Below are 25,339 nucleotides of genomic sequence, written 5' to 3'. Positions count from 1 at the left end.
ACATCCCAAAATAACCCAAAAACCTTCCCCAAATCACTTTAAAAATATCCCATAAACACCCGAAAAATATCCCAAAAATATCTCAGAAATATCAGAAAATATGACAGAAATATCCCAAACTGGGACAGCTGCTGAGCATGGCAGGAGGGACCCAAAACACCCCAAAACACACCGAAAACATCCCAAATTAACCCCAAACCACTCCAAAATATCCCAGAAATATCCCATAAACATCACAAAAATATCACAGAAATATCCCAAAAATACCACAGAAATATCCCAAACTGGGACAGCTGCTGAGCATGGCAGGTGGGACACCAAAAACATCCAAATCACCCCCAAAACACCCCAAAATAACCCAAAAACCATCCCAAAAAGGTCACAGAAATATCCCATAAACATCACAAAAATATCACAGAAATATCACAGAAATATCACAGAAATATCATACAAATACCACAGAAATATCCCAAACTGGAACAGCTGCTGAGCATAGCAGGAGGGACCCAAAACACCCCAAAACACCCCAAAATAACCCCAAAAATATCCCAAAATAACCCAAAAACCATCCCAAAACCATCACAGAAACATCCCAAAAATATCCCAGAAATATCACAAAAACACCCCAAAAATATCCCAAACTGGGACAGCTGCTGAGCATGGCAGGAGGGACCCGAAACACCCCAAAACACCCCAAAAACATCCCACAATAACCCCAAAACACCCCAAAATATCCCAGAAATATCCCATAAACATCACAAAAATATCACAGAAATATCCCAAAAATACCACAGAAATATGCCAAACTGGGACAGCTGCTGAGCATGGCAGGTGGGACACCAAAAACATCCAAATCACCCCCAAAACACCCCAAAATAACCCCAAAACCATCCCAAAATCACCCCAAAATCACCCCAAAAATATCCCAAAAATATCCCAAAACCACTCAAAAATAATCCAAAAAGCATCCCAAAATCACCCCAAAATATCCCATAAAAGAACCCAAAAAAATCCCATAAACAACCCAAAATCACCCCAAAAATATCCCATAAACACCCCAATACATTTCTCAAAATCACCCTACAAACACCCCAAAACATCCCAAATTTATACCAGAACCACCCAAAAATATCCCAAAACGATCCCACAATCACCCCAAAACCACCCAAAAAATATCCCAGAAACACTCCAAAATCACCACAAAAACACCCCCAAAATATCCCAAAATACACCAAGAAAATCCCATAACCCCATAAACCACCAAATCCCAAAACCTATAACCCCAGAATCCCATAACCCCATAACCCCACAAACCCATAACCCCACAATCCCATAATCCCATAACCCCACAATCCCACAACCCCACAATCCCACAATCCCATAACCCCACAGTCCCGCACAGACTCGTCGGTTCTGACCCCACAGCTGCAGCAGATCCTGGTGCGGCTCCGGCAGAGCGCAGAGCCCATGCCGGGCTGGCAGACCCGGGTAGGGGATTGGGGTTTATAGGGTTTTTATAGGATTTATTTGGTTTATAGGGTTTTTATAGGGTTTATTGGGTTTAAAGGGTTTTTATAGGATTTTATTGGGTTTTATAGGGTTTATTGGGGTTTATTGGGGTTTGTTGGGGTTTGGCTCCGGCAGAGCGCAGAGCCCATGCCGGGCTGGCAGACCCGGGTAGGGGATTAGGGTTTTTATCCTGTGTCAGGATTTGGAACCAGCTCCTGGAATTCCAGGATTCTATGGGGCTTTTGTAGGATTCTATAGGATGCAATGTGATATTATGATAATTTATTGGATTTTCACCAGGGTTTTTTTAAATTTCCATAATTTGGGGAATTTTTGGGATCCCCAGGCTGAGCTGGAGCAGAAGCTGGGCCAGGATTTGGGACCAGCTCCAGGAATTCCAAGATTCTATGGGATTTTTATAGTTTTTAATGTGATTTTTTTATATTTTATAGTATTTTATCATTTTTAATGTGACTTTGTTACTTTTTGGGATTTTCACCTGGCTTTTTTTGGAATTCTGGGATATTTTGATAATTTTGGGAATTTTTGGGATCCCCTGGCTTTGCTGGAGCAGGAATTGGATCAGGATTTGGGACCAGCTCCAGAAATTCCTGAATTCTATGGGATTTTTATAGGATTTTAATGTGATTTTATGATAATTTATTGGATTTTCACCGGGTGTTTTTTGGAATTTCGGTAGTTTTGGATATTTTTCGGATCCCCAGGCTGTGCTGGAGGAGGATCTGGGCCCGGGCTGGCGGGAGCAGCTCCTGGAATTCCAGGATTTCCCCGGGGCAGGTTCACCGCGCGCGGCTACGCGACGGCCGCCAGGGGGCGCTAAAGGTGCAGGTGGGAATGGAAGAAATAGAAATAAAAATAAAATAGAAAATAAAAATAAAAGTGAGAACAAAAATGAGAATAGGGATAATAGTGACGGGGATGGGGGGATTTGGGGAGGGAAATGGAGAATTGGGGGGGAAAATGGGAATTTTTGGGAAAACAAGCCCCAGGAATTTGGGAAATTGGGGGAACTTCGTGGAGAAAATGGGGGGAAAATGGGAATTTTGGAAAAAACCAGAAAATTGGGGGAATTTGGGGGGGGGATGGGAATTTTGGGGGAAAAATGGGAATTTGGAGGGAAAAAAATGGGAATGTTGGAAAAAAAACCCCAGGAATTTGGGGAATTGGGGGAATTTGAGGGAATTTGGAGGGAAAATGGGAATTTGAGGGGAAAAATGGGAATTTTAGGGAAAAAACCCCAGGAATTTGGGAAACTGGTGGACTTTGGGGGAAAATGGGAATTTGGAGAGTAAAAATTGGGATTTTGGGAAGGGAAAATAGAGATTTGGGGGAGACAATGGGAATTTTGAGGGGGAAAATGGGAATTTTGGAAAAAAAGCCCCAGGAATTTGGCAAATTGGGGAAATTTGGGAGGAAAAATGGAAATTTGGGGGGAGGGGGAATGGGCGGAAAACGGAATTTTGGAAAAAAGCCCAGGAAAATGGGAAATTGGTGGAATTTGGGGGGGAAATGGGGGAAAAATGGGAATATTGGGGGGAGAATGGAGATTTGGTAGGAGAGAAGGGAATTTTGGAGGGAAAATGATAATTTGGAGGGGAAAATGGGGGAGAAATGAGAATTTTTGGAAAAAAACCCCCAGTAAATTGGAGGAATTGGGGGGAAAAATGGAGATTTTTGAGGGAAAATGGAGATTTGAGGGGGGAGAAATGGGAATTTTGGGGGAAAAATGGGAATTTTTGAAAAAAAACCCAGGAATGTGGGAAATTGGGGGAATTCGGGGAAAAATGGGAATTTTGGGAAAAAACCCCAGAATTTGGGAAATTGAGGGAATTTGGCAAATTGGGGGAATTTGGGGGGAAAAAAACGGGGGGAAATGGGAAATTTTGGGGAAAATGGGAATTTTGGAGTGGAAAATGAGGGGGGAAAAGGAATTTTGGAAAAAAACCCAGGAAATTGGGAATTTGGATGGAATTTGGGGGGAAAATGGGACTTTTTGGGGAAAAACAGGGATTTTGGGGGAAAATGGAAATTTGGGGGAAAAAATGGGAATTTGGGGCGAATTTTGGAAAAATGGCATGGGAATTTTGGGGAAAACAGGAATTGGGGGATTTTGTGGGGATTTGGGTGGAAATTTTGGGATTTGGGATGGGAGTTTGGGGACTGGGGCAGAATTTTGGGAATTTCTGCTGGGATTTTTTGGAATTTGGGTAGAACTTTGGGAATTCAGGCTGGGAGTTTGCGATTTGAGTTGGAATTTTGGGAATTGTTGCAGAATTTTGGGGTCTGTTTGGTAATTTTGGGAATTTGTGCTGGAATTTTTAGGAATTTTTGCTGAGAATTTTTGAGGATTGGGTTGGAATTTTGGGAATTCAGACTGGGATTTTGGAATTGTTGCAGAATTTTGGGGTCTGTGGGGCAATTTTGGGGTCTGTGGGGTAATTTTGGGGTCTCTGGGGTAATTTTGGGGTCTGTGGGGTAATTTTGGGGCTTGGGGTGTGATTTTGGGGTAATTTTGGGTTCTCTGGGGTAATTTCGGGGTCTGGGGTGTGATTTTGGGGTCTGGGGTGTGACTTTGGGGTGATTTTGGGGTAATTTTGGGGTGATTTTGGGTCCACCCAGTACCCGGGCGTCGCTCGCAGCATCGGCAGCGACATCGAGAATCTGCTGACCCTGCTGAGCCTCAGCCCAGGGCTGCCAAAAGGTGACAAAAACACCCCAAACCACCCCAAAACCGGCCAAAATCACCCCAAAACCAGCAAACACAGCCAAAACCCTGCCAAAATTACCCCCAAAACAGCCAAAAATCACCCCAAAATGATCCTGCTGAGCCTCAGCCCGGGGCTGCCAAAAGGTGACAAAAACACCCCAAAACGGCCAAAATCACCCCAAAATTGGCCAAAAACACCCAAAACCGGCCAAAACCACCCCAAATACCCCAAAATCAGCCCAAAACCACCCCAAAAACTGCCAAAACCAGCCCAAACACAACTAAAACCAGCCAAAATCACCTAATGTCACCCGAAATACATTTTTAAATAATTTTTCCCTCAATTCCTGGTTTATAATTTTTTATAATTTCTCCAATTCCCAATTTATAATTTTTTATAATTTTTCCCCAATTTATAATATTTATAATATTTATAATATTTCTAATATTTCTAATATTTTATAATCTTCCCCAATTCCCGGTTTACAATATTTTACAATTTCCCCATTTTTATAATTTTTTCAATTTTCCCATTCTTATATTTTTTTAAATTTCCCCATTTTTATCATTTTTACCATTTTACCATTTTTGTCATTTTTTGCAATTTTCCCATTTTAATCATTTTTTGTAATTTCAGTATTTGTGTAATTTTTACAATTTTCCTATTTTTATCATTTTTTACCATTTTCCCATTTTTATAATTTTTTTCAATTTTTCCATTTTTACAATTTTTTGCAATTTTCCCGATTTTGTCATTTTTTAGATCTCTTCCTCGCTCGGTTATTTTTATCCATTTTTACAATTTCCCCAATTCCCGGTTTTTCCCCATTTCCAGGGCTGTTCCCCATTCGGTTATTTTTATCCATTTTTACAATTTCCCCCATTCCCGTTTTTCCCCATTTCCAGGGTTGTTCCCCATTCGGTTATTTTTATCAATTTTTACAATTTCCCCCATTCCCATTTTTCCCCATTTCCAGGGCTGTTCGCGGTCGAGCTCGAGCGCGGCTCCGGGCGGGAGGCGGCGAGCGCGCGGCGCATCCGGTGCGGGACCCGGATTGGGGATTTTGGGGGGTTTTGGGATTTTGGGATTTTTTTGGGAGGATTGGGGGGTTTTATGGGATTTTTAGGGGACTTTTGGGGGAGGTTTGGGGAGATCTATGAGATTTTTTTGGGGGATTTTTGGAGTTTTTTGGGGGGGGTTGGGAGGATTTTTTCAGGATTTGGGGATATTTTTGGGGATTTTTTGTGGGCATTTTTAGGGGGAGGTTTGGGGGATTTTGGGGAATTTTTTGGGGATTTTTGGTGTTCTTTGGGGGAAGGTTTGGGGGTTTTAGAAGGATTTGGGGGATTTTTTGGGGAGGTTTGGGGGATTTTGGGGGAGGTTTGGGGGATTTTTTGGGGGTTTTTGGGGAATTTTTGGGGATTTTGGGGGAAGGATTGGGTGTTTTAGAAGGATTTAGGGGATTTTTGGGAGAGGTTTGGGGATTTTGGGGGATTTTGGGGTTTTTTTAGGGGATTTTTTGGGATTTTTTAGGAATTTTTGAGGGAGATTTGGGGGAGGTTTGGGGGTTTTGGGGGGATTTTTTGGGGATTTGGGGGGATTTTTGAGGATTTTTTGGGAATTTTTTGGGAATTTTGGGGGATTTTTATGGGATTTTTGCGGGAGGTTTGAGGGGGTTTATGGGATTTTGGGGGGGATCTTTGGGGAATTTTTTGGGATTTTTGGGGGGATTTTTGGGGGGATTTTTGGGAGGATTTTTGGGGACTTTGGGGGGATTTTTGTGGATTTTTTGGGTGATTTTTTGGGGATTTTGGGGGGATTTTTGGGGAATTTTTTTTATTTTTGGGAATTTGGGGAGTTTTCAGGGAAATTTGGGGGTTCAGGGATGAACTTTGACGTTTTTTCGAGGGTTTTGGGGTAATTTTTGGGGTTTTTTGGTGTTCTCGGATTTTGGGGTGCCCCAGGTCCCTTCTGGGGGTCACCCCTTTTTCCGGGTGCCGCGCGCTGCCCCAGGAGCGGCACGACCAGGTGGGGGAGGGGCACCCCAAAATTTGGGGGGTGGGGGGGACCCCAAAATATGGGTGGGATCCGAAATATCGGGGAGGGGGAACCCCAAAATTGTGGGGGGGGGATGGACCCCAGAATGGGGGAGCGACCCCAAAATTGGGGAGGGAGGAGATCCAAAATTGGGAGGGGGACCCTAAAATAGGGAGGGGGATTGAAATATGGGGGAGGGGGACCCAAAATATGGGGGGGGGGAGATCAAAATATGGGGGAGGGAGAATCCCAAAAGTGGGGGAGGGACCCAAAATTGGGCGGGGGGGAGACACCCAAAATTGGTGGGGGGACAACACCAGAATTGGAAGGGAACACCAGAATGAGGGGGACCCCAAAATATGGGGGGGGAACCAAAATATGGAGGGGACCCAAAAATTTGGGGGGGCAACCCCAAAACTGGGGAGGGGGGAGACCAAAATATGGGGGAGTGGGAACCAAAATATGCGGGGGGACCCCAAAATTGTGGTGGGGATCTGAAATATGGGAGGGACCCAAAATTGGGGGGGACCGAAATATGGGGGAGGGAAAACCCCAGAATATGGGGGGCGGGGACTCAAGATATGGGGGGCGGAACGCCAAATTTGGGGCAAGACCCAAAATTAGGGGGGGAACCCAAATATGGAGGGATGGACCCAAAATTGGGGGAGGGGATCCCTAAAATATGGGGGGAGGGGATCCCAAGATATGGGGGGGTTGGGAGTGGGACCCCAAAATTTGGGGGAATTTTAGGGTTTTTGGGGTTTCAGGTTTGGATTTTTGGGGTTTCAAGTTTAGATTTTTGGGGATTCAGGTTTGGATTTTTGGGGTCTCAAGTTTGGGATTTTTGGGGTTTCAGGTTTGGATTTTCGGGGTTTCAGGTTTGGAGTTTTGGGGTTTCTGGGATAGATTTTTGCGGCTTCTGGGGTGGATTTTGGAGGATTCAGGTTTGGATTTTTGGGGTTTCAGGGGGGGATTTTTGGGGATTCAGGTTTGGATTTTTGGGGTTTCTGGGGTGGATTTTTTTGGTTTTTGGGGTGGATTTTTGGGGTTTCTGGGATGCAGTTTTTGCTGTGGGGTCTGTTTTTTCTCACTGGCTATTTTTGGGGTGTCCCCACTCCCCAATTTCCCCTTTTCCCTTCAGATCTGCTCCGGCTCTGCCTCCTGGAGCTGTCCCGGTTCCGGTTCGTGCAGACGGATCCAAACGGGGCCAATTTCCTGTATGAGCCCGAGAGCCACACGGTGAGGGGCACCTGGGACAGCACTGGGATATCCCTGGAATAGCACAGAAACATCCCAGAAACAGCCCAAAAATATCCCTGACATATCCCTGAAATATCCCAAAAACATCCCAAAAATATCCCCAAAATATCACAGATACACCTGAGACAGCACTGGGATATCCCTGGAATAGCACAGAAACATCCCAGAAATAGCCCTGAAATACCCCTGAGATATCCCTGGAATAGCACAGAAACATCCCAGAAATAGCCCTGAAACAGCACTGAGATATCCCTGGAATAGCACAGGAACATCCCAGAAATATCTCAGATACACCCTGAGATAGCACTGAGATATCCCTAAAATAGCACAGAAACATCCCCAAAATATGCCTGAAATATCCCTGAGATATCCCCAAAATATCCCTGAAATGTCCCTGAAATATCCCTGAGATATCCCTGAAATATTCCTGAAATATCACCAAAAACATACCAGAAATATCCCTAAAATAGCACAGAAATATCCCAAAAACATCCCTGAAATATCCCTGAGATATCCCTGGAATAACACAGAAACATCCCAAAAATATCCCAAAAATATCCCAAAAATATCCCAAAAAATAAAAAAATATCCAAAAGATATCCGAAATATCACAAAAAAATCCCCCAAAAATATCCAAAAAAATCCTCCAGAAATCCCAAAAATATAAAAAAAATCCCCCAAAATGCCAAAAATATTCCAAAAACACCCCAAAAACACCCCAAAAACATCTCAAAAAATCCCAAAAATATCTCAAAAATCTCAAAAAAATCTGAATAACTATTCCGAAAAGATCCCACAATATCCTCAAAATATTCCCAAAAATATCACAAAAATATCACAAAATATCACAAAAAAAATCCAAAAATATCCCACCCCCCCCCCCCCCCGCCCCCCCCCCCAAAAAAAAAGGATATTTTGGGGATTTTTGGGGATTTTTTTTTGGGATTTCTGTAGATTTTGGGGAATTTCTTTGAAGATTTTTTGGGGGATTTTGATTTGGAATTTTTGGGGACTGGAAGGAATTTTGAGGGATTTTGGGGATTTTTATTTGGGATTTTGGGGAATTTATTTGGGATTTTGGGGGATTTGGGGGATGTTTGGGATTGTTTATTTGGGATGTTTGGGGGATTTTTATTTGGGACTTTTGCGTTTGTTTTTTTTTTTTATTATTATTTTTATTCGGGATTTTTGGGGGAATTTTTGGGGATTTTGTGATTTTTGGGAGTTTTATTTGGGATATTTTTGGGGATTTTTGGGAATTTTATTTTGGATTTTTGGGGGGATTTTATTTGGGTTTTTGGGGATATTTGGGGGATATTTTGGGGATATTTTGGGATTTTTATTTGGGGATTTTGGGGGATCTTTATTTGGGATCTTTGGGAATTTTTTTTTTTTATTTGTGATTTTTTTGGGGATTATTGGGATTTTTATTTGGGATCTTTGGGGGGAATTTTTGGGGATTTTGGGGGATTTATTTGGGATTTTTATTTGGGATTTTTGTTTGGGATTTTTTGGATGATTTTGGGGATTTTTATCTGGGATTTTTATTTGGGATTTTTGTTTGGCATTTTTGGAGGATTTTTTGGGGATTTTTGTTTGGGATTTTGGGGATTTTTGTTTGGGATTTTAGGGGATTTTGGCCATTTTTATTTGGGATTTTTTGGGGGAGATTTTTTGGTGATTTTTTGGGGATTTTTGGGGATTTGGGGGATTTTTATTTGGGATTTTTGGGATTTTATTTAGGATTTTTTTGGGATTTATTTGGGTTTTGGGGGATTTTTGGCTCCCCCAGGTAACCCTGTTGGGTTTTGGGTCATGCAGAGAATTCGAGAGGGAATTCACCAACCTGTACATTGAGGTGAGGGGGTGAAATGGGGAAAAATGGGAACTTTGGGGAGTTTGGGTGATTTTATGGGGATTTTGGGGGGAATTTTGGAAAATTGTGGGGGATTTTGGGGGAAAAATGGGAATTTTGGGGAATTTAGGGAAATTTTGGAAAATTTGGGGGAATTTTGTGAATTTTGGGAGATTTTATGAGGATTTGGGGGAAATTTTTGGGAGAATTCTGGGGATTTTGGGGGCATTTTTGGGGGATTTTATGGGAATTTTAGGGGAATTTTTGGGGAATTTTGGGAAATTTGGGAGGAATTTTGGGGGATTTTGGGGAAATTTGGGGAATTTGGGGGGAATTTTTGGGGCATTTTGGAGGAATTTTTGGGAATTTTATGGGGATTTTGGGGGGAATTTCAGGGAATTTGGGGGGATTTTTTGAGAATTTGGAGAATTTTGGGGGAATTTTTGGGAATTTGGGTGGATTTTATGGGGATTTTGGGGGGAATTTTTAGGAATTTTGGGAAATTTGGGAAATTTTGGGAAATTTTGGGGCATTTTTGGGATATTTTATGGGGATTTTGGGAAATTTTAGGGGATTTTTGGGGGAATTTGAGGGAATTTTGGGGAATTTCTGGGAGATTTTTTGGGAGAATTTTTGGGGATTTGAGGGAGAAATTGGGAATTTGGGGATTTAATTTTTAAATTTTGGGTGATTTTGGGGGAATTTTGGAATTTTTTATTTTTATTTATTTTGGAGGATTTGAGGGAATTTTGAGATGATTTTCTGGGATATTTTAGGGACAATTTTTTGTGATCAGGACTCAGATTTTGGGGTGCTCAGGTGAGATTTTGGGGTGGTTTTGGGTGCCCACGTGAGATTTTGGGTGCCCAGGTGAGATTCTGGGGTGGTTTTGGGTGCCCAGGTGAGATTTTGGGGTGTTTTTGAGTGCCCAGGTGAGATTTTGGGATGGTTTTGGGAACCCAGGTGGGATTTTGGGGTGTTTTGGGTGCCCACGTGAGATTTTGGGGTGCCCACGTGAGATTTTGGGATGGTTTTGGGTGCTCAGGTGGGATTTGGGGGTGTTTTTGGGTGCCCAGGTGGGATTTTTGGGTGCCCACGTGAGATTTTGGGATGGTTTTGCGTGCCCAGGTGAGATTTTGGGGTTTTTTTGGATGCACAGGTGGGATTTTGGGGTGTTTCTGGATGCCCAGGTGGGATTTTGGGGCATTTTTGAGTGTCCAGGTGAGATCTGGGGGTGTTTTTGGGTGCCCAGGTGAAATTTTGGGGTACCCAGGTGAGATTTCGGGGTGTTTTTGGGTGCCCAGATGAGATTTTGGGGTGCCCAGGTGAGATTTTGGGATGGTTTTGGGTGCTCACGTGGGATTTTGGGGTGGTTTTGGTTGCCCAGGTGTGATTTTGGGGTGTTTTTGGGTGCCCAGGGGAGATTTTGGGATGGTTTTGGGTGCCCAGGTAGGATTTTGGGGTGGTTTTGGGTGCCTAGGTGAATTTGGGGGTGTTTTTGGGTGCCAGGTGAGATTTTGGGGTGTTTTTGGGTGCCCAATTGAGATTTCGGGTGTTTTTGGGTTCCCAGGTGAGGTTTTGGGGTGCCCAGGTGAGGTTTTGGGGTGTTTTTGGGTGCCCAGGTGAGATTTTGGGATGTTTTTTGGCTGCCCAAATGAGATTTTGGGGTGTTTTTGGGTGTCCAGGTGAGATTTTGGGATGTTTTTGGGTGCCCAGGTGAGATTTTGGGATGTTTTTTGGCTGTCCAGGTGCTCAGGGCAGCGGCCGAGCGGGACCGGGGCCGGATCCTGCAGAAATCGCTGGAGCTGAAATTCCTGACAGCCTTTGAGTCCCCGGTGAGGGAGGGCAAAATCCCAAATTTTGGGTCTGAACACCAAATTCCTCTGCAAACCCCAAAATTCAGGGTCTCAATCCTCAATTTTGGGGTTTCTCACCCCAATTTCTCACCTCAGTTTTTTCCCCCCACCCCATTTTTGGCCCCCCCCCTCAATTCCTGTTCCCCAATTTCAGGGTCCCAATCCCAATTCCTGCCTCTCCCCCCCCCCCAGTTTCAGGGCTCCACTCCCCAATTTCAAGGGTCTCTCCCCCAATCCCGGGGTCTCTCCCCAATTCCGGGGTCTCTCCCCAGTTCCGGGATCTCTCCCCAATAACGGGGGTCTCTCACCCCAAATTCTCCCCCCAGGCACTTGTTTCTCTGCACGTCCAGGCCGTGCTGGCTGCTGGGGGAGCCCTTCTGGGGGTCTCAGCCCTTCGATTTTGGGGTGCAGGGCACGGGCCGAGGGGTGGGGGGGCTGCTCCCCCAAATGCTGGGGGGTTGCCTGGGACCCCCCCCGAGCCCAGCTACGCCCTGCACTGAAAACTGGGGGGGCTGTTCCAGGCCTGCGCCCACCTGGGGGGGGCGTGTGCACTGCAGGGAGATCTTCCAGGAGGGGTACGAGGGGTACTGGGACCCCAAAAACAGAGAGGGGACCCCAAAATCCGCCCCAAAAATGGAACCGGAGTCGGGTGTGCAGCCCCCACCCCAATATAGGAGATGCTAAAAAAGTAACTACACCCTTCTCCAAAATCATTGCTTCAACAAAACCACATCTGTCACTCCAAGAAAACTACAGGTACCCTTATTCAGACTGTAACCAACACCCTGAGCAACAGGGTTACAGGCTGCATTCTGACCTTGCCAGTGTTTTGGTCTTTATATTGCTATACTTTTATTTTAATTTTCCCAGTGAAAAACTGCTATTCTAAATCCCATACCTTTGCCAGGGAGCTCCTTAATTTCCAAGTCATATTAATTTAGAGGGAGGGAGTTTACATTTTCCGTTTCAAGAGAAGCTCCAGAGCTCCTCAGCAGACACCTGTCTGTCAAACCAAGACAGTGCCCTGCTGCAGCTCCATCCCCATGGCAGGATCCGCGCTGGATGATCCCCAGGGACCCCCGGTGGGCAGAGCCCCCCTGAGCCCTGGTGCTGCTGATCCGTGTTGGGAAGACACCTGGCTGGGGGCTGCACACCCTCCCCGTGGCCTGGATTTTCTCTGCATTTCTCTTTGTCCTTCCCAAACACCCAAAACCAGGGTAAAAATAGAGATGTTAAATAACGACCTGCCTGGGGACACGGGAGGATCTTCCAGGGGATGCGGGGGACGCTCGGTTCCAGGGATTTGAGGGGTCCTGGGAGGGACCTGGGGGTTGCTCAGGGCGTTGGGCACCCCAGTTCCAGCGGCTCTGGCTGCGCTGGGAGAGGAGGAGGAGCGGGAGGACGAGGAGGAGCGGGAAGAGACGGAAGAGAAGCAGCGGGAGGAAAAGGAGGGACACAGGAGGAGCGGCAGGAAGAGGAGGAGGGATTTTGGAACCACGCGCTTTTGCCGCACGCCCGCACAGACCGCAGCGTCCCCCGTGAGCGACAGAATCGCCCCCCCAAGAACCCGCAGGTGAGCGGGGAGAGGGAGTTCGCCCCAAATCCATCATGGGGGGCTCCGGGAAGGTTTTACTTTGCGGTTCATGGGATGTTTGGATTTGCAGGAGCCCAAAGCCGAGCCCCGGAGCGGGGAGAGCTCAGAGGGGCGATGCCGGAGCCGGGGGACCCCCGGCAGCCTGGAGGGGTGCGGGAGGTTGGTGCTGAGCGGGCTCCGGGCCCCCGAGGCCGAAAGGGGCGCTGACTGCTCCAGCTGCCCTTGGGCAGCGCCACCATCAAACCCAACGCGCTCAGCCCTTGTTTACCCCGCCCAAACCAGGATTTCCCAAGCCTCGGCTGCATTGAGGAGGAGGAGGAGGCCATAAGGACGAGGAGGATGGCCCGGAAGCCGCAGACAGGTGAGGAGGAAGTCAGTGCCCCTTTCCCCCTGTGTCCTGCGCCATCTCCCAGCCCAGCACGGCTCCGGCTGCAGCACAGCCCAGGGGGGATCTCCTTGTCCTTCTCTCTGGCACGGAGGCAAATCCCATCCTGTCCTTGTCCTTCCTCCCCCAGACAAGGAGCTGGGCACGGACAGCAGGGAGGACAAATCCCCGCGGCACAGCCTCGGGCAAGAGGCCGTTTGTAGCGGCTCCACGGCGCAGGAATGCAACGGGGAGGAAAAGCCCCGCAGATCCCGCAGCAGGAGGGGCTGCGAACGCACAGCCCAGGGATCCCAGCAGGAAAGAGCCAGCCCGGGCCGGGGAGGTGGCTGGAGCTCGGAGCTGGGGCTGCGTGAGCAGCTTCACCATGGGGAGAAGCCCCACAAGTGCTCAGAATGTGGGAAGGGCTTCAGGTGGAGATGCCTCCTGCTCCAACACCGGAGAATCCACACAGGGGAACGGCCCTACGAGTGTGGAGAGTGTGGGAAGAGATTCAGGTGCTGCTCACACCTGACTGTGCACCAGAGGATCCACACCAGGGAGACGCCCTACGAGTGTGGGGAGTGTGGGAAGAGATTCAGCCACAGCTCAAGCCTGAATCTCCACCAGAGGATCCACACTGGGGAAAGGCCCTTCGAGTGTGATAAATGCAGGAAGAGGTTTCAGCGAAGGTCCAGTCTCCTCCGGCACTATCGCACTCACTGGGATGAGAGGCCCTTCTGCTGCTGCGACTGTGGGAAGGGATTAAAGCTCAACTCCACTCTCGTCAGGCACCGGCGCATCCACACTGGGGAGAGACCCTACAAGTGTCCCGAATGTGGGAAGAGCTTCTCCAGGAGCTCTCACTTGACCGAACACCAACAGAGTCTCCACTGAGAGAAGCCCTGCAAGTGTCCTGAGTGCGGGAAGAGCTTTGTGCGCTGCTTCAGCTCCATCCCCATGGCAGGATCCGCGCTGGATGATCCCCAGTGACCCCCGGTGGGCAGAGTCCCCCTGAGCCCTGGTGCTGCTGATCCATGTTGGGAAGACACCTGGCTGGGGGCTCCACATCCTCCTGGCTCCTTGTTGTCTGGATTTTCTTTGCATTTCTCTTTGTCCTTCCCAACCACTCAAATCCAGAGTAAAAATAAAAATGTTGAACAAAGACATGGTTGGGGACTTGGGGGGATCTTCCAGGAATGTGGAGGATGCTGTGTTCAAGGCACAGGTAGCTGGTCCCTATTTCAGAATGGGGCAGAGCAGATGTTTTTGGGACAGGAGCTCTCTGGGACTGTCAGGGACCTGCAGCTTGCAAGGTGCTCTGCTCTCCCTCAGCTCCTGTCTGAGAGATGCCAATCCCATCTCGGCACCTCCGGGCAGTGGGGTCCTGCAAGTGGCACTGCCTGTTCATGGGCAGACAACTGATGTCTGCCTGCAAAGGGGCACAGGTTTAGTCCTTGCACACTGCATAATATGCAAGCACATCTTTATTATCTGGGTCATTGGAGTATGTCCAATGTCAGGCTAAGTTTGGGAGGAAACTCCAAAAGGGATCCTTCTAGAAAGCAGATTCAAGCCCTTCCTCCTACTGCTTTAGGAAAGGATTTCCTTGGAGAAAAATGAAAAAAACCCTGTTTATTTAAGCAGTGAAGTATTAACAAGCATAAAAAGTGAATAATATAAAACAATAAAACCTCTTGCTGTTCTGAAGAGATGGCAAATTCAGAAAGTCCTTTTTGTGGGTGTTGCTCCGCTCACTCAGTCTCTTATCAGTCCTTCTGGTGCTGGAATGCAGCGTCCCAGGCCCCAGTGGGTCACAGGTGTGAGCTCCCGGTGTTCTTCTGGGTTTTCAGTCCAGAGCAGGTTTGAACAGTTCCAAGAAAAAGAAAAACCACAGTCCAGGGAACTTCAGTGCCTCAGCTAGCTAAAAAAATACTGACTAAAAACAAAGGAGAGCTCTCTCTCACTGCCTGTCCATGCTGCAGACAGCACAGTGAGAAGGAAAGCTGAAGCTCTTATCTATATATTTTGAAATCAACTGCCCCAGACATTCCACCGCTTCTTCTTTGCCCCCCACTTCACTCTCAAATCTTAAAGGTGGAAAACTTCTTTCTGGACTAAGCAGATGGATGAGGATAAAATTCAGCATCATAAAGTCACCCCAGGACAAGATGTAAGCTGAGTTAAATGGTGTTAAGTGTTCTTTTCCTAAGTTAAGTTTAATATAAGTTAAAAGCTGAGTTAAATACTCTTAAATGTTATTCCTCTGTTAAATTGTTATAGGTTAAAAATTAGGTTAAATACTGTTAAGTGTTGCTCTTTTCCTAAATTGTGAAGATTAAGGTTTAAGTAAAGGTTAAGGTATAAGTTAAGTCCTGTTAAGTTTGAGCTCTGTTGGGCTTTTAGGCCTATTTCTTTTTTCCTTGCCCTCACCATCCTTTTGTCACACCCACCTGAGCACACACACACGGACAGTTCTGGGTTAATTTCTGGTTTGATTGACTGGATTTTGTTTGGTTTTGTTGTTGCTTTGTTTCCATGTGCCTGAAGTGTCCAGTCAGGAATAGGGTGACTTTTGCCAAGGAACTTTGTCGTGCTACAGCTTAATATTGAATCTGGCTTTTGCTGAGCCTGTGCTGGGGATTTTTTAAATGCTCTCAGCCCCTGGTTCATAACAGGGTGGAGGAGCCCTGGCCCAGGCTCTGGCCCGGGACACGGGGACACTGTCAGGGGGTCCCTGTCCCCCTGTGCCACCCCCAGGGCCCGGCCTCTGTCCCCGTGTCAGGTTCTGGGGTCGATCTCATGGAACATCCTCTGGGGGAGGCTGCGGCACCGGGGGCAGGGGGACCTGGGGGGACAGGGGACCCCCCTGTGCACGAGTAGCGTTGGACTGTGAGGGGAGAACGGGGCAGAGTGACCTCCCCAGTGACCTCACACAGCCCTGGGATGCCACACAGCTCTGTGATGTCACACAGCTCTGTGATATCACACAGCACGCTATGTCACACGGCCCTGTGATATCACACAATCCTTGTGATGTCACACAGCCCCCAGTGGTGTCACACGGCCACATGTGCTGTCACACAGCCCTGTGATGTCATACAGCACCCTGTGATGTCCCACAGCCTCTGTGATCTGTGAAGTCACAATCATTGCTGTGATGTCACACAATCTGCCCTGGGATGTCACACGGCCATTCTGTGATATCACATCCTGCTCCAGGATGTCACAGCCCCTCTCTGATGTCACATAGCCACCCTGTGATGGCAGAACACGCTCTCTGATGCCACAGCCTTCTCTGGGACATCACACAGCTGCTCTGTAATGTCACAGCCTGCTGTCTGATATCACAGAGCCACTCTCTATGATGGCACAGTCTCCTCTGTGACCTCACTGCCCTCTCTATGGTGTCACACAACCGTCCAGTGCTGTCACAGCCCACTCAGCAATATCACAGCCTGTTCTGTGATGTCACAGCCCAATCTGTGACCTCACACAACCCACCCTGTGCTGTCACACAGCCCCTTTCTGACATCACAGCTGCTCTCTGACTCCATGACACAGCCACAGAGGTGCTGCTGTGCCACAGCCCCCTCTGGGACATGACACAGCCCCTGCCAGTGCTGAGCACTGTGAGCTCTGCCTGTGCCCTGCTCGTGTCCCTGCCATGCCCTGGCAGTGTCCCAGCCCTGCTGGGCTGTCACAGGAGCTGCTCCTGGGCAGAGCTGTCTCTCTGCAGCGCTGCCCTTGCCAGGAGCTGCCTCTGTGCTGGAGCCTGGCCCAGCTCAGCAGCACAGGCACAGCAAAAGGACTTGAATCACCCTCTCAGGGCTTTGGTGCTGTTTGAATCAGACTCAGTCCCTGAGAGAGTGTGCTCAAAAAACTTCTCAAGAGCTCCAAGTGAGATTGAAGCACTGAAGTTTCTCATATTTAACTAGATCCCAGTGAGGGACAGGACTGAGAAAGTGTCCCCAGGTCCCAGTTAGAGCAGAACACTGGAGGCACTGATGGCAAGTGGGGACAAAGCAGGGAAAGGTGTCTCTGGTGCTGAGCACAGCTGGATGTGTTTCAGGAAGGCAAAGGGCCAAGGCCTGAGCCCCAGCCCCTGGCAAGGCAGATCCTGTCCCTCCCTCATTGCTCAGGGCTCTTCCTGGGCCACTGGGCTCTGGGGATGTGCAATGCCAAGGGCAGAACCATGGGGTGGCCCCTGCCAGGCTGCTGAGCAGGGACAAGGAGGCAATGAGGCCCCAGCACAGCCAGGCTCACTTGTCCCCTGCTGGCCTCAGGCCCAGGGCCAGCAGCCATGGCCCAAGTGCTGCAGCAGTTGGCTCTGGCAGGGCCTTTCAGCTGCTGCCCATCCCTGTGCCCTCTGCAGCCCAGGCTGTCCTACGGTGTCCATACCCTGTGCCTCTGTCCCTGCAGGCTGTCGTCATCCCCCGGCTGCCCCACCTCGCTGCCCCTTCCTTTGCTGACAGGTCTGTGTCCTGCCTGCCTCTGCCTGGCCACACAAAGCTTTGGCCTTGATACCAAGAAATTGAATTAAACTTTTACTGTGCCTGTGAACTTTTGGCACTGGAACAAGGCATGCAGTGGTTGCTTTCCCAGCAGGGACAGTTGATGGACAGGATGAAGGTATCCAGCTCAAGGGTGCAGTGATAGAAGAAAACAAGGGGAACTTGGGGATTTGGAGCGGGTTTTATAGAAATGGGCAAATTGAAATACACATGTAGGAACTGCATATCAACAAGACACTTGTAGAATAATGCATCCACATAAGGTTAGGAGTTATCCCACATTGGACCTGAGGTCAGAGAAAATTTATGCCCTCTTTAACACTAAAATACTTTTAAGGAATCTTATTCTGATATTTTGGAGATTTGGTGACAGTGGGGCCTCATGGACCCAAGGAGTCATCTGTGATACTATGGAACCTTAAGATTCCATTGTGACCCAGCAGAACAGACAGGGAATGTCTGTGGACAGGTGCTGGCACTGTTCAGTTGTGCTGTGGGAATAGGATTCTCTCAGGGTGTCCAAACAGTCTGTAAAGCTGTGAAGAAAATGAATTTTTTAGTTAAGCAGTCTCCTCTATTCTTTCAATTCACTTGACAAGGATTTAGGCAGATGTTACTAAATACTTTATTTCACTGCTAGAGGGCGTGGTGTTTGCCTCCCCCACAAGCAACACTTTGTTACAGAGTAGTTTTCAGTCCCTCTGTCCTGGTCTTTTTGTCCTTCCTTCCTGGTAAAGTGCATCAACATGACATAACTTTTATCTGGTATTTAAATGGCTGGAGTGGAGTGTGCAATGATATTTCATTGCTGTGTGAGGATGATGTAGTGAAATGAGACACTGTAACCAAAACAGATGGTGCTAATCTTGAGTCTGTCTGCAAGATCTTACAGCATTTAATTAACATGGTGGTGTAATTCCCATGACACCTTTAACTACAGTTTAAATTCTTGGACTATGAACTAAAGGCTTTCTTATGCAGATTTTCACTCATGTGAGTAGTCCTCAGTATGAGTCTCTGGTGGCTTCAGAGTAGCTACTTACTTGAATGAAGCTCTCAAGATGAGACACTAATAAAACTGGCAAACATATATATGGTATTTACATGTTTTATGTTCCAATTTGAAGCATAAATTGTAGACTAAAGATACTTACCAACTACTCTCCTACACAGAAGCAAACAAAATTCTAGATTAGAGGAATTGTTTAGGCTGAGCCTAACTTCAGAGGCTGGCAAATAAAATGTTTTAAGGTACTCTGGGCAGCTTAACATCTTCCCTTGGTTGGAAGGACATTTGATGAAAGCTTTTATATTCCCTTTTTTTACCTGAAATGTGTTTGTAGAAGTGATGAGGTATCTTGCATTGTTTGTTTTTTTTTTTTTTTTTTTAAGACCATTAAAGAAAGTTATGTTTGAAGCACTTGGCAGACCTGAATTTGTCTGAGTGGCACCTTTTAGGCAGGAAACTAGTAAGTATTTTTATACTTGGTTTTTGTTTTGTTTCAAATTGGAGAAGTGTGAAAAATAAAATGACCTGAATGTTATCATGTTGGAAGTCTTTGAGAAAGCAGGGCTGGAGCTGAGGGCCTTTGTGATGGATGCCTAGTTCTTCTATTAATTACATGATCTTACCTCCCTTCCAATGTATCTTTTCTGTTTTGAAAGTAGCAGGGTAATGATTTTCTACACTCTGCAACCTCTCTCTTAGCTTTTCTTACTTTTCTGTACTATATGAAGCAGGAAAAAAATAACATATTTATATAGTTTTAGTCACTGTTTTTAATGTCAAGAAGGACAAAGTAGTTAAAAAAATATCTCTGCATTATACTTGGTGTGGCTAAATACAAGAATTTCTCAAACTTTTCATGCTTTCCCACTTTGTCCTTCTGCTGTGTCTATATTATTGTATAATCTCTCCAAGGGAACTTTGTATATTAAAATGGGTGGAATTACTCAAGTGATCTGGAGAAGTTAATTTAGAGTTGGCCTGTCCATTTCCCATAAAGCAGAGGCCAAAAAGCATTTGGTTGAGATGGGAAATAAAAGAGGAGGTGGAAGATGAGTTTGTTTGTGTTTCATCTGCAAGGGCTGCAGAAGAGGAAAACAGTCACAGTGGCTCCCCAGCACTAATTATATCTTCAGGATTGCTGGGTGTATGCCAGCACCAAGTTGTGTACTGTGAAATGCTACTGGAGAATTGTGATTTTTAGTAGTCTAAACTCTACCAATCTGAGTGGAGCACGATGAGATCAGCAGAAGACCCTCCCAGCCTGCCTATTATTGTGATTTAAGCCTGAAGGGGGGAAAGAATGAGAGCTTAGGTTTTCTGTCTTCTATGAATTCACAGTCGTGGATGGTGTCCTGGAGCCCTGAGCTGTGGCAGGTCCATGTGGAGGTGTCTGTATTTAGGGCAGCAGGGTGTGAAAGAGAGTGCTAATTTGCTTTCTGTGTCTCTCTGCTTGTCCGTGTGTGCAGGGGGGATCAGAGGTTTGAACACTCTCTGCTCATCTCTTTCGAGGCTGTTTCACTCTGCAGGGTGTGATGATGGTCGCTGAAACCTGAGCCTGTGTCCCTTTCCAAGGGACTCTGTGTGATCATTCTAAGGCCATGCATCTCAATAAAGACATTGGCAATGCACTGCTTTCATTAATGGCTGTTTCTTGGGGATGTTTTGGGTGGTTTTGGATGCCTGTGTGGAATTTTAACACACTCCTCTACCCTGACAGCTGCTTTTGAAAACATCAGAAACAGATCTTTTTTTGTCTTGGGAATTATTCTGTAAGAAGTTGGATGTTAGTGAAGGGTTTGGGTGTTACTGTTAGAGATCCAATTTCTCTGTTTCCTCACACGCTTGGCCCAGTGCATTTAGAACTGGCGTCTCACAAATATTCTGTGTCCAACTGCAGTTAGCTGAACTTGGGAAAAAACTCCATTTCAAAACAGCCCCACTTATCTGAGCAGTTGAACCCTTCACAGCACAGTCTTCCATAACACATGTTCCTTTATAAACCAAAGCAAAAATCTCATTTAATGCATGATTTGCTAACGGTGTTGGATAATAAGAAGTATTTCTAAGTCCTATTTTTTTTTTTTTTTTTTGGTCAGGCATTTTAGTATTAAAAACATTGTAGCAACTGCAATAAGCCAAAACTGTGCATATGGGAAGAGATGCGAGGGACACAGTAGATTACATCACCTGGCAAGAGTTCTGCTTTGTTCTGCATTCATCTTTAGCCAGTTGTGAGTTAAACAGCATGTTCACAGTTTTGTCCTCAGTCTGGCAATTTTGGTTTCTGTCTCAGTGTTTCAGGCTGCTTTCAAACCAGCAGTTTTACTAATCAGAGCAGCTCTGCCCTCCCTGACCTGCTTTGCTGTCCTCAGACTTCCCGGTACAAGCATCTCTGTGGCTGCTTAATGAATCAGGTGTGGGGACTGATCTGAGTAGAGGAAAAAGTCGTTGAATCCAACCCTTGTGGGTTTGAGTCAGCCCAGCTCAGTGTGAATGTCTGAGCAGCAGCTGAGTGCTGCAGGGAGGGCACCCAGGCCAGGCCTGCTCTGGCCCAGTGCTGCTTGTGCTGGTTGGGGTGTACGTGCACAGCACTCTGGGTGCACTGAAAGTTGTGTTTATTCTGGCTGGAGCTGTCCCTGGCAGGGGAGATCCTACTCCACTCTCCCTCCCTCTCCTGGGGCTGCTCGGTGATGCCCTGGCTGCAGGATGAGTTGTCAGGGTGCTGAGCCTGGAAACATTTCTCTATGTCTTGCATTATCTTTTTTAAGTTGGTGAAGTGATCCCATTCACTGAGTGATTCCACAGCCAGATCCAGTATCAGGCTGGGACATGGAAATGCATGGCTGGGACTGAGGAGGAGGCTGTGTTGGGTCAGCCTGTGCTCACTGCCAATGAAGCACAAATGAAACCACATTTGGCTCTTCAGAACAGTTCCCAGAACCATAGCCCACGGCTTGTCTTGTCTGTGCAACCCCTGTTAGAGATGAAGGCCTCTTCAAACAAGGACTGTTGGTTTGTTTAAAGAAATTAGTGCAAACAAATCCCCATGTGGGTGCAGATCTTCTCCCTATAGTGTGTTAAATACTTTACACAGAATGTCAGGAGAGGCATAGAATGTGTGTTTTGGGTGTAGTCTGCTCTTGTGTATCCCTTCTGGATTCAAATCTCTGTTTCAATTCAGTTTTAATTAACATGAGGACATAATCCAGAAGTTCTGAGGGATTACTATTGATGCTTACCTATTAAAAATTTAAACAGAAACAGACATCCCAATACATGTGCTGAACCACATCTCTGCAACTTGGACTGGGAAGTGATATGTGAGAGCTCATTTAATGCTGCTGCTGAGTCCGAAGCCCCAGGACTTGTCTCTCCCTTTTCTCAGGACTCTCTGTGTGGGTGGCCACTGGTGTGATCCAGGTTAGTAGTTTATCATTCCTCACAGTCCACAGAACTAGGCTCCAGGAGTTTGTTAGTGCAGAATTAAATTGGGTGCAGCTCTGCTGATTTCACTGTGCTTTCTTTGACTCTGTTTCATCCCTCCTCTGTGGGGGGATGTTGGAGTGATACCTCTGAGCTGGCAGGAAGCCACAGGAGCCTCTCTGCTCTTTGAAACAGCTGAGCTCTGGCTTTTGCTGTGTGGATCAAGAGAGTGCTGCTTTTGGTAAGGTCCTTTGTTCAGTTGGGATTTTTGGTTTTGGTTTTCATCTTCCTGTTCCATGCTCTTTGTGACTTAGCATATGTTCTTAGCTGGTTAAGGCACAAACATTTAACTTCATTTTTTTGCAGATTGCCTATGCTGGCACTAATTCTTGGTGTTTTATGGCTCATAGTTGAATTCATTATTCTGTTTCAGAAACTTTGCCCATTCCTTGTCCAAGCTATAGCTGAGGACACACATAGAACAGATGTAGATGTTTTGGAGGAGCACTTTCTCTTAGACTGTTTATTTAGAATATGAGGAATTCCAGCACCCTGCTGTGGAAAAAATAGCTTTACTCCTTCCATTTTGCCTCTTCCTCCTGCATTCCCCTGCCCTTGTTGTGCCAGGAAGGTGGCACATGGCTGTGTATCTCAGCCAGTCTGGACTATCTTTTCCCATTTCCTTTTCTATAGTTCCCAACCCTTTGGATGGCTGATCAGCATTTCTGTCTGAGTGCAAGAGCTCAATGCTGGCTGCAGGGAGCCTCCAGCTGGGGCAATCCAGGACTGGTGTCCTGCTGGCAGGATATGGGATAGCAGAGTCCCTTCTGCCCTGTGGAGCTAAAGATGCCTGGTGCTTTAGGGGCCTGCACACAATAAACCCAATTTCCCTGCTGTTCACTGTTCCATAGGTTTTTCCTCTTCCCAGTGCTGCGCTGTATTGCTGTGTGCCTGGTGAGGCTTCTTCAGAGGACAGTTGAGTGGATAATCAGTGTTTGGGGAAAGAGCCCTTGAGGCAGAGTCCCAGGAACTGCTGTGCCTGGCAGTATACAGAAACGGGGTGAAACTATTTCAAAGAATGCATTTACAAGATCCAAGAAATACTTGTGTTTTTACTTCTGTAGTTGGTATGATGAGCATCACCTCCAGCTCCTCAGCAGTTCACCAGCCAGGTCTTGAACCAGGCAGGCTCCTTCTAGCTACTGTGGTGGACAGAAGTAAATTTTAGAGTTTTAAACTTGTAAATGGACTAAGTTTGTGGACTCGAAAAAGGAAGTCCTCTGTGTGTGATAGGGAATTTGGGTTTTGGAGGAGTAGTTGAATGTTTTTACACAGGTGATGACAGTGGGAGGAATAGTGATCCTCAAGTCTTTGGTTTTCTTTAGGAGTAAAAATTCATTGTTACAGTCAGTGTTTCCACTGCTGGCTCTTTTCCTTGTTCCTGGCAATGCCCTCTCTCATCAGAGGTGTAGCTGCTGCCCTGGAGTGTTTCACTCCTCACAGCAGAGCAGCTGGCTGTTCCTGCAGGAGCGCTTGGGAGCTGAGTACCGGCTGCTTCTGGGCAGCCAAGGGAAGGTGCGAACGCTGGAAATGAAGCAGTGCAGGGAATAGCAGCAGCAGGAATGTGGTAACAGGTTGGAGAGTAGAGTACAAGCCCACTGTGAGCAGAGTATACACACACCAGTTGTGTTTGATAACAACCAGACTGTCCTGGGGGTTTCCCTGTCATGTGCTGGAGAGAGGAGAGAAAGGGGGAGGGTACAACAGGGATGGGGCAAACTGGGAGTGGAGGAAAATCTCAGAATGACAGAACACTCTGTATTGGAAGTGACCCACCAGGATCATTGAATCCAACTCCTGGCCCTGCCAGGACACCCCAACAATCCCACCCTATGCATCCTTGAGAGTGTTGTTCAAACGCTCCTGGAGCTCTGGCAGCCTTGGGGCCGTGCCCATTCCCTGGAGAACCTGTTCAGTCCCAAAGAAAACCTTTCCCAAACATCTGGATAGCAAATCTGTTCTTTTAATTCTTCCTTGATAAGAGAATTCTGTCTGGTTGAGAGGTAGTAAATGGCAAATTCCATATTCTGCTTTTGTTCATTTGGGCAAAATAAAAAGCCCATTTGGTAAACTTGTAACATCACAATGTGAAGCTATTTTAGCTTTTCCAGTAAGTCACTGGTTTCTTAAGTGCTATGGTGCTTTGTAACTTTCAAGTGGCCAACTTTTGGGCTGACATTGAGCTCACGTGGCCCCCAAGCAGCCTGTAGGGAATGAGGCTTATTCCCTCTCCCTGTTTGTTTTTTTTCCATTCGAACTTGTAAGATGACAATAAGATAGCAATAAGGTTAGAAATTGAATGAAGCTGTTGGAAATGAATAGAATAGAATAGAAGCGAGTCAGGTTGTGGTGAAAACCTAAATGCAGGGGTAAGCCAGGTTTATTCAGTGCTGTTTATTCATTTTACTATCTTGAAGGGCAATAAAGGCAAATCTCTGAATAGGAAGATTTTTGAACTTGAATTGCGGAATTAACCAATGAAAATGAAACAAACTCTGAATATTAAATTATGAAGTAATCCAATGATGTTTTTGGGTTTTGGTGTTTTTTTTTTGGTTTTTTTGTTTGTTTGTTTTTTGGTTTTTTTTGTTTTGTTTCCCATAGGCTGAACTCACGGGCATCCCATGGCGTAGGTACAGCTTTGAAGGCCATGGGGACTGTGGCCCATCATTTCAGCTCCAGCCCAGGATGATCCCGTCCTGCTGAGCTCCATCCGCTGCCTGCAGGCCAGCCTGCCGTGCCAGTGGCGCCGGGACGTCGAACCCGACTGCCAGGAGCTCTGGATATTCTGGGGGGACGAGCCCAACCTGGCCGATGCCATCCACCGCCAGCTGCACAGTAAGACACTCTTTGTTTCTCAGTTGCTTCTCTTTTTCCAGTGAAAAGGAATTTTTTTTTCTTAATGCTTTAATTTGTTACTTTATGTGATTTTGTCATTGTGTTTTAAGACCTACAGGAAAATTTAAAAAAAAACTCTGTAAATTTGACTTTTTTGCCATGTGATAAAATGCAAAGTGAAACTTGAGCTCAGGAGACCTGTACACATCATCATTACTTGGATTTTTGGGGAATCTCTAAAAATAGAGAAGATTCTAGTTTAAGGAGTGATGATGATAATAATACCCAGCTTGG

Source organism: Erithacus rubecula (genome assembly GCF_903797595.1).
Source record: "Erithacus rubecula genome assembly, contig: scaffold_516_arrow_ctg1, whole genome shotgun sequence".
Lineage (NCBI taxonomy): Eukaryota > Metazoa > Chordata > Aves > Passeriformes > Muscicapidae > Erithacus > Erithacus rubecula.
Note: the sequence above shows the minus strand (reverse complement) of the source record.